General features: G+C 43.5%; 1 protein-coding gene across 3 annotated transcripts in view; it reads right to left on the minus strand.

The window, feature by feature from the left end:
- Positions 1 to 16,884, minus strand: part of NTRK2 (neurotrophic receptor tyrosine kinase 2) — a 336,633-nt gene that overhangs the window by 30,615 nt on the left and 289,134 nt on the right. The gene's annotated exons all lie outside the window — the stretch shown is intronic.

Here is a 16,884-nt window from a genome sequence, read left to right on the forward strand (position 1 = left end):
AATTATTTTTAGGCATGGTGAGTGGAGAGTGTTCAAAGGCCGTATGGCAGGAGGGAAGAAAGTGTGTTTGAGGAGCTTAAGGAAGTCCAACACGGCTAGAGAGCATCCAGCAATGGCCGCATAATAGGGGATGAGGCGGGGGTGTTGCACAGGAAGCAGAACATGCAGGATCCTGCAGGTCGGTGAAGGGATTACATTTATTTCCCTATGAACAATGGGAAGCCATTAAAGATTTTCAGCTGAGAAAGGCATGGCCGGATCTGCATTTTACAAAGCACCCTCGGGCTGCAGGGGGGAGCTTCCGGAAGGCTGTTGTGTTCATTCAGGGGAGAGACTGGTGGCTCAGACTAGGACTGGTGATGAGGGTGGAGAGAGTATAACGCTTCTTGCTTGCTAAATTGGTAGATGATGGTCATTCACTGACAGAGGACACACTTGAATAGGTTTGGGACATGTTGGTGATGGGAGCCAAGAGGGATTCTTGGAAGAGAGAGAGAGAGGTTGGCCATGTTGCCACGGGGGAGCTTCTGTAGTATCCCGGAGGAAAACAGGGTACAGGGGGGTGCTCTGGACTGGAGGTGCGCATGTGTGAGTTACTTCTTCAGCAGTGGCCACTGGCCTCCAGACTGTGAGGAGACAGCCTAGGGAAGAACAGTGGCCTAAGGGGGGCCTTGAGAAATTCCAGCAGTTGATAGCTGGCCCTTTACCTATGAAGGGGGCTAAGAAAGCATGACTGGAAAGAAGAGGGAAGACCGGGTGGCCTGGTATCAAAGAAGCCAAGGAAAGAGAATATTTTGAAAAAGGGGGAGTGGACAGCAGTTGTCAAATGAAATGAGGGCTGAAAATGTCCATTGGCTTGATCGCCCCAGAGATTTCCATGACGCCTTAATGAGAGCAGCTCTATTTTTTATTCAGCTTTTCACTTTGAACTAATCACAGACTCACAAGCCTCACAAGTGATTGTGTGGTACAGAGAGGTCCTCCACACCCTCACCCAGCTTCCCCAGTGGTAACACCTTGCACAGCTATAATATCAAAACCAGGGCACTGACATTGGCATGATACAGGAAACTCCACTGCAGACCTTAATCAGATTACAGTAAGAGCTGCTTTCATGAGGTAATGGGGTCAGAAGTCAGATCAAAGGGGGTGGGACAGAAGAAATAGATGCAGTGTAGACAGTAAATATTGACTGTGCTCTGCTCTGTGCTAGGCGCGATGTCAGGTACTGGGTACAGGGTGGGGCCCTGTGGAAACCTTCACATCCATAGGATCTGGACAGGAAATAAGAGGGAAAGGGAGCTGAGGGTAAAAATAGATCACTGGCGGTGGGCCAGAGGCGACACTGGGCCTGGGAGCAGGGTCTCTAGTGGGGAGCGAACAACCCCTAGGCAGTGGCAGAATCACGAAGACACATACTGTGACAAAAGTATTAAGGATCTTCCTTCAGGACAAATTTTCGGGGGAGGGGGGTTGTCACCCTAATGCCTCTCAGATTTTACAAACCATTAAGAGCAGAGAGTCTTTCTACCATGGAGTCCCAGACATGTTACAGCTCTTCCATTTTCTAATTGAACATCGGAAGGAACTTCGGCTGGTAGGTTGGAGTCACATATTCCTAACAAGCCCGCTTTCCAGATGAACATACTGAACCCCAAGCTCCAAGGGAACTCACGTCACCCAACCACATGTAGCAAGGTCTTCCCTGGATCTCAGAATTTTGTTTTTGAAGTTTCCATCCCATTGCCTCTGAAAGTACCTGACTTCGTGTGTTGCTCTGGGTCTCCAGAAACAGATTCGATTGAGTTGTGTTTAATTGATTAGCCACTGCTTCCTGTGAAAGTTTGACCATTCTCTTCTTCCCCATATCACCCAAGTTGGCTATCCCCAGATAGCCAAAAATATCATAGGAGGACCTGTTTTATCTTTGTCTCTCATTCTAGTTGATGGATGGCCAAGAACCAGAAAAAATAATTAAGTATACGAAACCTTGAGGGAAGATTTGACTACCACCACGCGTTCCCCATTTGGGTCATTCCTGTAGCTCTGTTTTCAAAAGGGAGGCAGAGGAGAGCAGGTCAAAGGGGGAGGTGCAGGTGGGAGTGGGCAGAAGGACCTGGGTGCCCACAGGGCTGGGTCTGCAGGTTGGTTCCCTGCGCCCGCCTTATTCCATCTCTGCGGGAAGACAGAGAGCACAGCACTGGCTGCTGCAGTAGGAGAAGCTGTAAAAAGCCCTGGTCCTGCATACTAATTGGCCTACTTTAATGACTCTTCATCCCCTGCCTCCGACTGCAACAATCCCCTCTTCCGAAATCGCCAGCTCCTAGTGGAGGAGGCTCGCTGCCATGGCAACCAAGCCTTCCAATGCTGGGAAAACTCACCATAGAGATGTGGGGAGAAAAATTCCACTGGTGCATTTCCAAAGAAGAAGGGCTTCAAGGGGAGGGAGAGGGAGAGCAAATGGGGAATGATGTGGTTGGAGATGGGGAGCTTCCCTGGCTGAGGGCAGGGGGAAAGGATGCTACACAAATGTGCATCCAGACACATAACCCGGCAGAGATAGGACCAGCGGAGCCTGGCACTGGGAGATCCATAGACACACGCTGATGTTCACATCACCTCATCCACGGGGTACGCAGCACAGAGAGGGAGGGCAGGAGGGTAAGAACATGTCTGCAACGGCCTGTCTTGTTAATAAAATACTCCCTACCTGCTCACTAAAATACAATACAGAGGTTGAATGTGCTCTGATCCCAATGTGGACTTTGTCACTGAGAGCTCTTGTTAGGGCTTCGATTCTGCTAGAAAATCATATTTGGAACACAATTATATTTCCTTTGAAAAGAGAGGAAACCTATTCCCTACAACGTGCCTACCATTCTCCCGAGTTGCTTCAGGATAGGGGGCATCCACCCAGGTATGTTTGCTTGGAGGCAGCCTGCTCCCACCCAATGTGACCCAGCACTTTTGCTGTGGCTGTGGGGAAAGACACGAGGCCAACAACGCCTGCTGCCTCCACATACAGGACAGGATGAGAAAGCAGCACATGGGGTATTTGGGGGTCCCCTCTAATTCTGGGGTGCCCCGTAGCGTTGTCCGAAGCTCTGTCCTTTCTGAAGTACTTTAATTCATTCCCCTCTGTTCTTTCAAGCTCCCCTTCAGATCCTTTTCTTCCTGTTTTTAAAGCAAGGCAGTGCCTTTTGCGTCATGAGCCCAGGGCATCATTTCTGAAACACCCCAGTGTTAAGTAGCTGGCACACGTTAACGTCGAAAGGGCTGTTTAGTTCCCAAAACCAAAGCAAACACACACACAAATGTTCTCTTTGGGACCAATGTGGGAGAGAGTTTCTAAAGGCCGACCACAAGCTGATTGTGTTTCTGACAGTCCCCTTCTCTCAAAGGAATGAGCAAATTCTGCCATGCCTTTATCTGCGCCTAACAACTCCCAGAAACAAGCCAAGGCTGGGAGCTCGCCTCAGATCCAAGTCAGGAAACCCCGACAGCAGCAGGCGGCCCACATTTGGAGAATGAGGCGCTGGAAACCACACAGAAATGGGAGGTACTTGGTTTTTGGTCGAAGCGGACGATGCAGAGAAAAGCCTTACTTGGTCGAATGAAAGAAGATACACCCTGTTACACTCACCTCTGTCCCTCTGATGGCATTTCTGACTCAAAGACTGTAACATGCTTGACTCCCAAGCCCTGGCTTTCGATGTGACACGTGACGAATCTTGCATTCATTTCTTTCCGGCAAATATTTATTGAACAAACTCCGCTAGATGCCGGGGGTACAAAGGGGACTACCCACCTGTCCATCTTTAGGAGGAGATCTGGAGAGAACAGCAACCTCTTACATTTGCAGACTACTTCCAGTGTCCAAAACACTTCACTCGCACCATCTACATCTGGCGGCGTGTAGATAAACCTTGGGCTGCTGAGCAAGGAATGAGGGCCAGAAGGCCCCGACAAAGGATGCCAACAATGTTTGGGGGCGCTCTCCTTGATATCACCAACTCAGTCTGCACCTAGGAGATTTTGGTGCTAAAACTGCATGCTCCCTGGGCACAAGGCAGTCTGGGTATGAAGAGTCTCTTGTGAGATTTAAAGAAGTTAGCCTTCAAAGAAATCTTTGAAAGTGAAGACACTTTATTCAGAAAGAAAACTGGCTTTACTTTCAAAGAAGACATTTCAAAGAGATAGCTTAATAAGGCAGAAGAAAACACTGGCCCAGGAGTTAGGAGGTTGATAGCCGGGTTCTACCCTGTGGCTTTTAGAAAATGAGGAAATTGGGCCAGATTATTTCTAAACTGCAGGTCAAAAATTCAGCAGGATCTGCTACGCAGGTTTGCAATCATATATATTATTCAGAAGTTTCTGAAAAACATTTGATCAGATGCAGTTTTAGATGTTATGCGATTGGTTATTACATATAAATGTATTTATCTAATTGCCAAGATTGGTTGTATGTCAAGAGCTGAATAGCATGTTCAAGGTCTTCTCATTTTGAGGTCTCCTCTCACATGTACTATAATCTAGACAATAGATGATAAGGGTGGAAAGCGTAACGTCTGGAACAAAATAGACATTCTGTAAATATTCGCTTCATAAATGCATGAAGATGTGGATGGGTGGATGAATGTGGAACAGATGACTTTGTGGAGCAGAGAACAGGATTCTGTAGTGGTGGCAGAGAGGAGAATGCAAAAGAAGATCCTTCTGAGAAGCATATTGAAGCATCTCGTGCCAAAGACAAAAGCCATGTAACCAAGAAACAAAGTACTGCCTCAGAGGGAGGGGAGTTGGGGGGGCTGGGTACCTCTGTACCAGAAGTTTTCATTTTACCACTTTACCCCTACTACTTTTTTTCCTTAACGTTAGTCTGGTGATTTACTACTGCTAAGCAGCCAAGTTGCCTTTGTTTTCTGATCTTAGATATTTGCATTTGGAAAATGTGGTTACTCCTGTACCAGCTCTGAGATAGCACAATTCTGTGTGGATCCATGCATTGGGGTTTTTTTTTTTTTTTTCTTTTGAGAGAGAGAGGGGGGTTGCAAGTGAGCGAGGGGCAGAGAGAGAGAGAGAGAGAGAGAGAATCCCAGGAGGGGCAGAAGGAGAGGGTGGGTGAGAGAGAAAGACAGAGACAGAGACAGAGACAGAGACAGAGACAGAACTGGGGCTTGAGCTCACTTGATGTGGGACTCGAACTCACGAACTACGAGATCATGACCTGAGCCGAAGTTAGATGCTTAACAACCGAGCCACCCACGCACCCCTGAGCATCAGAATTAAATCCACACCTAAGAGATCTGTCATTTTAGGTCATTCTATGTGGTCAAATAAGCCACTTGGGGTACCCTCAGCCCTTCAGCATCTTAGCCTATGGGCCACTCACAGATGGTGCCTCCAAGGTTCTGCCAACCCTGTGTGTTGTGCAGCTGCACATTGACGGGCTCCATGCATTCTAGACATCTCCCACCAGTGAAGCCCTGGGCTCCAGCCACGAAGGGCTGCCTATGGTACCTCTGGTGTCTCTGTTTGCTGTGGCTGTGTCTCCTGGGGAAATGTGCTCGTGTTTCTTCTGGATCTTGGCAACTCCTGACCATCCTTCACCATGTAGCTCAAGACCCTCGGTAGCACTCGATGAAACCCCCAACCCGGGGGAGCTTCTAACACTTACTCTTTCTGGTAAAACTACTTATCAGATTAAACCCTTGTGCTGTTACCACCTTACGCATATTCCTTTTTTTTTTTCCAACTAGATTAAAAACCCTTCTATGTAATAATCCTATTACAATATGTAAATTTATCCAAGCAACATGACGTACACCTTAAACTAATGTTAGGTGCCAAATGTATGCAATAAAAAATTAAAAAACTACATTTCTTCTTGTAGAGTGGGAACCGTATTTGATGCACATCTATATCCCCACAGTGACCAGTAGGGGTTTAATAAGCATTTGTTGATTGATGGATAATAAATATACCATGGTGATTATGTTAAAGAAGTCACTGCAGTATTTAAGGAGTCCACTTAAAAATTCACAACTTTGAAGTACAAACATATGAGCATTACATGCAGACCAGAATCATTTAAAAAATAAAATGGAAATTCAGAACTCCACCATTAAAATTCTTGTTGTAAAAACAAATTAAAAATTGTGTTTTCTGCATCATAAGTGTCATTTAGAAGTGGTAAGCATAGCAATCAAGAAGAATTTATCTAGGGGCACCTGCGTGGCTCAGTCAGTTAAGTGTCCCACTTGGTTTCTGCTCAGGTCATGATCTTATGGTTTCATGGGTTCGAGCCCTGCATCAGGCTCTGTGCTGACAGTGCAGAGCCTGCCTGGGATTCTCTGTCTGTCTGTCTCTCTCTCTGCCCCTCCCCAACTTGTGCTGTCTCTGTCTCTCTCAAAATAAATAAATAAACTTAAAAAAAGGAAGAAGAATTTATCTAAAGAGAAAAGTGGGAGCAGAATTATTTGCTCACATGGGTCATTGCTCAGTTAATGCTTCTGCTCGGAAAAATAACTTTTACACTGCTCGACTTGGTGTTACTGATTTTTCATTCTTAATGCTTCACTGCCCTTTGATTCCTCAAAAATGATTCATGAGCTTTGAATGTGAGGCTGAGAGGGTGGGAAGTAAAGAAAAGAAAAAGGAGGGAGTTTAAGTGCTAGAAGAAAGAAAATATTTATTCTCTGCTTTCTCCAAGGACTGAGCATCAGATTTAAATCTCTGCACTGAGTGAACAATACTACTTGTATTGTCCTGACTTAAAAAAAAGAAAAGGGGTGGGGTTTCTTCTCCATTTATTTCACAAAACTGTACCACAGTCCATGCGTTGAGTCATCTAAAGGGAGTCCCCAGATCATTTCTTCTTTTATGCAAACCAGTTATGGACCAGATATTGATGAAAGCCCATGCTTTTTTTTTAAAGCCTGGTGCTCAATTAACATAAAACCGTAACAATGCTCTTCCAGTGGTGTACTGGACTAGAAGGCTGACCTTCCTAATCATTTCTTTTCACCCTGAAATGCAAAATTGGACAGATTGGGGGTCTTGAATCCTCACTCTTCAAATCATCTCAGATACAGGAGAAAGTGCGATTTTTCTCCATTATCCTCACTAGAAACAGCACCAGCTCATTGACTTCACGTTTCCTTAGTGAAGTTGCCAGTGTTACGAAGTCTGATGGAAGATGTTCTCTTCTAATCTCAAGGATACTCCTATAGGGTTTTTGGATGTATTTTAGAATGTCCTGAGTGGAACAGTTCAGTTACAATCACCTCTCTGGACTTAAGCATATGGAATGTAAATAGTGGGGTCCCCAATTATGGGCACAAATTTTCTCTCTCTCTCTCTCTCTCTCTCTCTCTCTCTCTGTCCCTATTTCTGTCTCTTGCTTGCTCTCTGCAATAACTTCTCAAATAGTTCCAGTAGATCTAAAGGAGTTAAGCCAACAAATGAGATGCGTAAATGACCATGGGACTCTTTGATATTGTTAAATGGAAGATATTTTGAGGGTGGCCAAAACAGTTTCAGTGGTGACTGGAACAATCTCTCAAAAGAATTACCATCAGATGGTCAGAGTTGGGGACGGCTTGGGAACTTTATAATTTGGCTGGAAGGCTGTTTGTCAAAGGGTAGTCATCTCTGGCTTTCAAATAGCAATCAGATAATAACTGTAATTTCACCTGCTCATGCCTTGCAGACAGCAGCTACCTTTTCAACTCTGGGCAGGGGGGTGGTTCTGCACAGAACACAGCGCGCATCTCTGTGTAATTAAAGCTCCAGCTGCATGGATCGGCTCATGGAAACTCAAAGGGTCCTGGAGACCAGTCTCTTTCAGTCTTCCTCACCCCTCCCACATCTTCTTGTTTCCACTTTTTTCCCTGCCCTTTCTGGCTTTATAATTCATCTCTGAAACTGCAGCAGAAAAGCTGCAAAAACACCTGAAGGTCCCACTTCCTAACTAAACCGGATGCTCCTTGAAGGCATGCCCTATTTGTCTTAACAGAGGGCCTTAAGAAATGTTGGCGGAATTAATGAAAGTGCTCTTTGCCCCCAGTGATGCTAGCAAAGATATCACTTGGATGCAAATGAATTGTGCACTTTAAAATATTTAACCTTATCTCAAATTATGCTCAACCAATTCAAGGAGGGTAGATTTTACTCTTCAGGAAGATCCCACCATAACACGTATCCACATTTGTACCACGCAATTAGCCTAAAGATTAATCAGTGGGTAAATATCACTTTTCAGAGGTCAATTGCTTCGTCAAAAAGGCAGTCTGCTCACAGTTAGATTTTTGGCAGAGGGATGCAGTGAATACTCTGCAGGTTCAAATCCCAGCTTACAACATGCATTGATTGTGTGAATACAGGTAGAGTTTCTTTACCTTTCTAGGAGGGGCCTGTGTACTTCAGTGAGTACTGTAGGGAAGATTTTATGAGTAGCACTTATAACATGCTCAGAGGGGTCTGTCCTTAGTAAGACTCAATAAACATTGGTCACTTCAACTAATTGATCATGGCTCTTTCAAATACAGATACAAATTACAGTTTCCAAAAGGGCAACTTCACTTTGTTTGCCTTATGGAAAAGGGACACTAAAATAGCATCAAATACTTGGTTTATACCTGATTTGTAATTCTCTATGTGCCTGGTTTATCTAAAAATAATATATTAACAAAGGACTTGGCTGTTTCTGCAAAGACCCTTGTAAGGACAGATAGGTGATTGTCTCAACCTCCTTTCCTTAAGGACACACAGTTTTGTACTGACAGCTTAGTCTAAGGCATGTCTATGACAGGTGGGCAAAGCCATGCTCATTGTCTATAATAATGGCAGCAACTCTAGTGTCTTACTGTTTAATGCACACATATCACCAAAAGCACTCGTCTCCACAACAACCTGTTGAAGATATAGTCAGAAGACAACCAAAAATGACACAGAGAGGCTTAGTGGCTTTCCTGTGTCACTGCAATGAAGTAGTGGCAAAATAAGACTGGAGCTTAGGTACCTTGTCTTTCTACAAGCCCTTTCTAGTTTATGTATCAACTGCCTCTCTGTGAACCACAGTTGATATTTAAAACTCTGAGTACGTGCTCTAAACAGTTTTTGTCATACCACGACATGGTGGCTCTCAGCGAGGGGTCAACTGACCAGCAACATGGTCTTTACATGAGAACTTGTGAGAGACGTACATTCTGGGACCCCACTGTAGACCTGCTGACTCAGAAACAAGAGGTGGGGGGTAGGACGGGTGCAGCAGGCCATCTGTTTTACCAAGACCTCCATGCGACTCCCACGGGCACTAAAGTTTGAGAACCACTGCCCCAGAACAAGGAGGCTAATATTCATTAAATTATCTCATTTAGAACTCATGACAACTTCAAGATATGTAATACTGTCATCACAGTCTTGGATAAAGGGAACTGAGGGTCTAAAGGAATAGTCAACCTTTCTAACATCATATGGTTGGTAAGAAAAAAGCCTATGTCTGTCCAACTCCAGAAAGCCAAGCTCCTAAAACCACTGTCCCACTGACTCTCAACAAGTGTAACTTGCAGAGTTTTACCAGAAAGGGTTCATTCAATTTTAAATAGCTATAATTCCTATCCAAATAAGGCTATTCCTTTATTTCACAACAGACTTTTACATTTAAATTTTTTACATTATTTTTGAGAGACAGAGAGCACATGTGAGTAAAGGAGAGGGACAGAGGGAGAGAGAGAGGGAGAGAGAGAGACTTAATAGGCTCCACACTGAATGTGGAACCCAACTTGGGGCTTGATCCCATGACTCTGGGATCATGACCTGAGCTGAAATCAAGAGTTCAACACTCAACTGACTGAGCCAGTCAGGTGTCCCTAGACTTTTACATTTAAAATGATGGATAGTGTGCCCCCCCCATTCTCATCATACAATTTGAGGGATGGGGTGCCTGGGTGGCTCAGTCAGTGAAGTATCTGACTATTGATTTTGGCTTGGGTCGTGATCTCATGGTTAATGAGTTCAAGCCTCACATGAGGCTCCATGATGACAGTGTGGAGCCTGCTTGAGATTCTCTCTCTCTCTCTCTCTCTCTCTCTCTCTGTACCTCTTCTCACACTCATGCTCTCTCTTTCTCTTACTCAAAATAAACAAACTCTCAAAAAAATTGGCAGGATGGACCACTGAAATAATTAGTCCTATATAGTGGGAATCTGAACTTTTCTAGGGAATAATCATCCAGATAGATACCCAATTCTAGTGGGATCCAGGCTCGTACAGCTCAGGTCACTTTGTACACAGTACTCTAAGTTTGAAATTGAAGAACACTTTGATCACGGAGTTCTCCAAATGGTTGGTACTTATTTTCTGAGGGAAGAAAAAATGTAATTGACCTCAATTTCCATAACTAGAATTGGCTCAACAGTTCAAAGAGAGTTCTTTGTAGTCAAACAGTTAAAACAATGACGAAGGCCTGCATTAGCAGAGGAAACCCCCTGATGGAAGTCTTGACAGCTGTCCATAAAGATATTTTTCAAAAAACAACAGGTGCACTGTGGTTTCATCCTGGAATCCGTTGATGCAGATCCCAGCACAAGGCCTGCGTGTAAATGGCTGCATACTTCATTTTACGTGGCCTCTCTCAATCAGCCTTATTTTGGGGTCATTGTGTTTTAAGGGAATCATGGCAACAGAACTGATTATAAACTTAAGGGGCAGCAATTTGGTATAAGATGCTGGAAAAGGGCAAGTAGGTAGCAATTTTTAAGACTAGAATTGGGGGCACTTCAGAGGCCTTTTTGCCTCAGCCTGTACATCTGCAAAAGACCTAATTCAGAAGGGTCAGGAGAGTAAGTATGCTTTCCACATCCCTCTCTGTACTGCACTCAACCAAAGTGGGGTGGGAGCGGGGGGAAGAATGAGACCAGAGAAATAAAGAATGTACCAGGGCTCTGAGAAAGAAAATCCATATAATCTATAGAAAACTCATGTTGTCTATCCCCTTTGATAAAGAATTAGATATGCTTATATTTTGTCTATATATCTTTGTGAAATGGAAGTCAATATAGGATACCTTCTAGTTTTGAAATGATTTTTAAGTCAAAGCATATAAATTACTTCCTTTATGCTAAAAGGTCTCACATGAATGTTAAACAGTAGCTATCCTGTGTACCAGAGAGGTATTAGTTACCCAACCTCTTTATACCCTGGCGGATGTGCACAAAAGTGTGATAAGTGTAGGTAAGTCTAGGTAAAATTTGTAGATATGAGGGGCCAAAGTGAACTCAAGTGGAGAGGTTGGGATAAAGAAGATAAGGTAGCTTTAAAACAGCCTCAAAATTTTTGTGATGGTAACCTCAGCATGCAGAAGAGAGGGGCCTTTGGCTACCATTGTGGATTTAGATTAGATGCCTCCTTTAATATAATGCCTCCTGGTAATTTAAGGTCAAGGTCCTGTTGAGAAAGAATCCTGCTTCATTGTGCTTTGTTAGTCCTCAGTCAATAAGAGGCATCCAGGGAACCTGACGTGTATCCTCTCTGTGGGAGTAGATGGGGTTTTCGAAAAGTGATCTTAGCTAAAGGCCACCCCCCCGCCCCCTTTCTTAAACTTCCAGCACTGACATCAAACACTAAAACTTTGTTCCATGTGGGTGTAGGATTTATAATTCAACCCAATCCAAAGAAGAAATGCTACTACCTGCAAGCGCTAAGAAAATGCACAACATTGTTAAGTAGTTTACATGTTCATTCATCAGAATGTCTACACAATGACAAAGACACTAGATAAAAATTCAGAAATTAAATCCCTTGGTTAGTTGCTCCCTGTGATACCAATCAATCAGCTGGATTGATATCCCCTTCCCCCACCGAATTAGCTAATTTCTTGGCTAAGCCAATTTAATTATTTTGGCTGCATAGACTTCTTTTCAGACTAATCAATAAAAACCCAGAAACTATCATTTTAAAGGTTAAACTGCTCAATGATTCAAAATACAGGCATTTCAAAATAACTTCTCTCTCCAAAAGCCCTTCCTTTTTATCCTACGGATTTAATGGCTGAAGTGAAATGCTATTTAAAAAATACAGTTCTTTCACTTACGGAGAAAAAGGATGTCAGGGTATCATGCTTTCGCAAATGATCTGAGAAGACAATGAAAAAAATCAGCAAGTTCCATTTTTTTATACAATTTGAACTATAGGCTACATAAGCTATATTTTCTTTAAAAAATAAAATGGAAAAACAATAGATTAGAAAAAATATTTGCTTAATTACATATATATGAGTAATTACACACACACACACACACACACACACACACACACCCACCCATATATTTTAAAGCATTATTCATTTAGAATAAAAAAAAATCAAGACCTCAAAACAAACATTGAAAGCACAAAGGCAGAGAATCTACATAAATTAAATAAGAATGGGTTCTAAAAATTGGAGAATGGTTGATTTTGCCATTTGGCTTTTCTAGCCCTGCCAACGGGGGCAACACCTAAATGCATCATAAAAACCTGGCACGCAAATCTGAAGACCTTGTTTTGGATTACCATCTCTCTCACATTTTGATTCACTAACCTTGCCTGCATCCTCCCAGGTTCTGCATCTACATCCACTCGGAGATACATTTTCAGCACCACGTGCTTGAAGGCTCATTTTGGACACACTACCCAAGCTCAACCTGGCACATGGCCTCAGGAGGTGCCACCCACATTCAGCCTCTGCTCTTGGTGCTGGCATAGTGGGTGAAGGACCTCACCGGTTATTGACTTTCTGCTTTGCCCCAAAGGAAGTAATCAACAGTCAGAGGGACAGAGATGCTGCACCAGTAACCGAAGGAAAGAAGATTCACACCCGGGGGGACAGTGTTTTATTTAGGAATTTGCAAAACTTTCCATGTAATCACTAATCTTCCTAGGCTTGGAGGCAACCAAGATACAAGGATGGGTGGTTAGCAATATTTATACACTGGTGGATCCTGTGCAAATGTTTCAAAAGCAGTTGACAACATAGATCAGGAGTCATAGTAATGTATAGATCCTTTGAGTCTGTGAATCTAGTACTGGGAGCTTATCCTAAGTAAATAATTCAAAAGAAGAGAAAAGTCCTACATACAGTCATGCTCTCTGCGCAGTTATATAAAATGGTAAGGAAAGGAAGAATTTAGGCATTCAACAGTAAGGAACAATTAGGCTTACTAGGGTAACTCAACCTGATGGAATATTACTTAACCAGCAAAAATGATCATTATGCAATGATCATTCATTGTAACAAGATAAATGTTTATAATAAAAGACCAGGCACAAAACCTAAATAGACATGGTAAGCTCAAGGTGATTACAATTATATGTTTGCGCACACATGAACATGCACATAGTGTATATTCCATAAGACACTCATTTGCCAACACTGTGTTTGCAAGCTCTCCTACGTTCTGAAATGTATTTGTAACCCCTCAATCAATACTCATAGTGCTTTCGTAGTAATTCACAGACCTGTGCAGAGCAGGGAAAATTTTGAGTCATCTGATGCATACGTTCCCAGTTAAGGTCAGATAAGGTGACCTTCTTGTTTTAGGTCTTGTACAACAATGAGCATCCTCTCCACCGTCTATTTATGGCCACATTTTTTGCATCTATTATGGGTTTTCTTGGTGATTTCATTTTTTAAAATGGCCTGCAAGCATGATGCTCAATGCCGTCTAGTGTTCCTAAGGGCACGAAGGCATGATGTATCATACGGAGAAAATAAGTGTGTTAGATGATCTGCCTTCAGGCATGAGATATAGCATCGTTGGCCACCTGCTCAATGTTAATGAATCCGCGATGTATATTAAATAAGGTGTCTTTAAACAAAAACACATAAAACAAGATTATTTATTGATCAGTTAATGAAAATGTTGTAACCAGATTCACAAGAACCTAACCCTGTATTTCTCTGAGGAGCAATGGTTCAGTATGTACTAATTCAGTGTTTGCTGTGACTTTATAGAGCACAGTTGCCACTAATAACAAGAATCAACTATATATACGTATGTGTACATATATACGCATGCATATGTATACATACACACATACATACATACAAACACTACAAGAAAACTGTACGTACAAATACACCGAGATGCAATTATCTGGATTTAGGGATGATTTAGTTTTTCTCGTAAAATGTCAAGATTGTTTTTCTAACATTGCTCTGACCGTGAAAACACTGAAAATGAACAAAAGTCAAAGAAACCCTGCCGACTGATAACAGAGTTCTCTAGTTATAAGTACAGTTTTTTTTGAATACAGTGGCCTTACTACCCTCGTCAAACAAAACAAGCCTGCTAGTGTGTGGCCTTTATGCTCATTCTCTGAACAGGTCACCTGATCTTGCCATGTTTTAGTTGGCTCTACTAAGAAGTGAGGATGATATCAGGCCTTGCAAAAATGTGTGCATGAAAATCTTGCAGTCAGCCTCCCAGGGAGATATTCTGATTCTCTTGGGGCTCCAGCACTGTGGTTTTCGGAAGGTCTACTTTAAACTGTTACTGGGTGCTATAGACTGAGTTTTGTCCCCTAAACTGCATATGTTGAAACTCTAACCCCCAGTGGGATCGCATTAGGAGGCGGGCCTTTATGAAGGGATTAGTGGCCTTACAGAAAGAGACAAGGGATCTCTCTCTCTGCATGCACATAGCAAATAAGGTCACACAAAGACATAACCAAGAAGGAACACTCCCCCCAAACCTGACTATGCTGGCACCGTGATTTCCAGACTGTGGGAAATACATTTCTATTATTTAGGCCAGCCCATCCCATGTTACTCTGTTAGAGCAGCCAGAAGAGATGACGACAAAGCCGTAACCGCTCACATGACTCTATGGAAGACAGGTCCTTCCAGGAGCCGATTAAAGTAAATTAGTTTCATAAGGGCGGAGCCATGATTCGGTAGAACTGATGCCTTTATAAGAAGAGGAAGAGACACCAGAGAGCTTGCTTTCTCTCTTTCCACCCTGTGAGGACACAGTGAGAAGGCAGCCATCTGGCCAGAGAGTCCCCACCAGAAATGAAACATGCTGGCGCCCAGATCTTGGACTTTCAGCCTGCAGAACTGTGAGAAAATACATTTCTGTTGTTTAAACCACCCAGTCTGTGGTATGGCAGCCCCAGCAGACTAGGACACTTGGGTTCAGTCCTCTTGCTCTCTAGCTTCGCACTGGGTTCAAAGGACAGGATGTTGGCTATGGAGCCATCTCGCAGGCTGGCCACATCCTTGCCCCACATCACAGTGCTGGTCAGGTGACTCTCCAGGTAACCACCCCTCTTGGATTCAGCTAACCACTCCCTCCCCTTGTCACTTAGACCAAAGGGTGGCGGGGTCCTACACTATCCCTTGTGGTTTCCCTAAAACCTACCTACACCTTTGTAAATAGTCCTTTTATTCAAATATATTTCTATTACTCAATTTCAGAGTGCCACCCATTTCCTGTCAAAACCCTGACAGGGACTAATACAACATGGAAGTGCTACAAAGATTATTTTTAAAAAAATGTAATTCCAAATACTGTCTCATTGATAGACAGACTGAGGCTGTTAATGATGTCACACACTCAGGGTCACCCGAGTCACTACAAACGGGATCACCACGAGACAGTGGCTGCTCATTGCCTGTACCAGTTGGCTGGTGATAACAAGGCCGTGATGGTAAGAAATGAAACCCCCTTGTTCTGCCTAGAGCAAAACTTATTAATATTACATTTTCCTTCCCCTACTCGACAAGCCAGACCTTCCATAATCTCTGGTTCCATTTTTATTTTTGCCATGTCTTTTCCTCCATCTTGGTTCCATTTGCTGAAAAGTCTCCATTGTTCTAGGGGTCAAGAAAAAGGGGCAGGGGGAGCGCTTGTTTAGAAGTGATTGCCTAGCAACCCATCTTCCTTATTCCAAGGACAGAGGCTATTTGCATTTTGGGAAAGAAGAAAAAAGCTCCCCTTCTCATGAGTCCCAGGGTAAGAATGTCTCGCTGACCACTCCTCAAAGGAACCTTCCTTCCTCTGAGAACTCCCCCTGGGTGGCCTTTCTTTGCCTGCAGCTGCTTGTGTGTGCACTCCCTTGGGACCAGTGCTGCCTTCCAAGGTGCACCCAGAGCTGCCTAGGGCAATGAGTGCCCTCGCACTGCCAAGCTGCAGCCCCGGGCAGGCGGCACCAGGACAGGGCTCAGAACATCCTGATCTCATTCAAGTGGACATTTCTTTCCCACACTGTTCTTTCCTTTTGGAGCTTTCTTTCCTGGAAACATGCCTCACCCAGGGGATGTCTAAGCTTGCTGCTCTTAACCCTCAAACTGCCGGTGAGTTCCTTGTGGTTGCTCAGGGAAAGCTGAAGCAAGCAGGAACATGGAGAGAAGAGAACACATAACCTCCACTCGAAAGTGCTCAGCTAACCTACAGGAGGCAGGAGCCAAGGGAAGAGAGATTGTTTTTCAGGTCACTTGAGAAACTGAACTGAGTTGGTATATGGAAAAAGAATCTCTGTTGTAAACTAGAGACCTCCTACCAAAAACATCTCACCCTCCATCCTGCTCAGTCTCCTTGATGAAGGAAAAAGGAAGGTTCTCTATAAATGAAGTGTGGGGAGTGATACGATTGGAGTCCTCCCTATTTTATGATTTAAAGATGTAAAGAAAACTCTTGGGATATCTGGCTCCAAGTTGGGCAAGACCTTTAATCTTCTGAAGCTGTAAACTGCCATCTATAAAAGAGATCTTTAGGAATTACACTGACATCTGTTGACAACGTTTAACTTATTTGAACTGCACCAAGTAACACAAGGCATGTGCCTTTGGTGTATTATTGAATAAAGACCATCTCATGATTGTGTTTATACTGGCTCCTTTGT

The sequence above is a fragment of the Acinonyx jubatus genome, chromosome D4, assembly GCF_027475565.1.
Source record: "Acinonyx jubatus isolate Ajub_Pintada_27869175 chromosome D4, VMU_Ajub_asm_v1.0, whole genome shotgun sequence".
NCBI lineage: Eukaryota > Metazoa > Chordata > Mammalia > Carnivora > Felidae > Acinonyx > Acinonyx jubatus.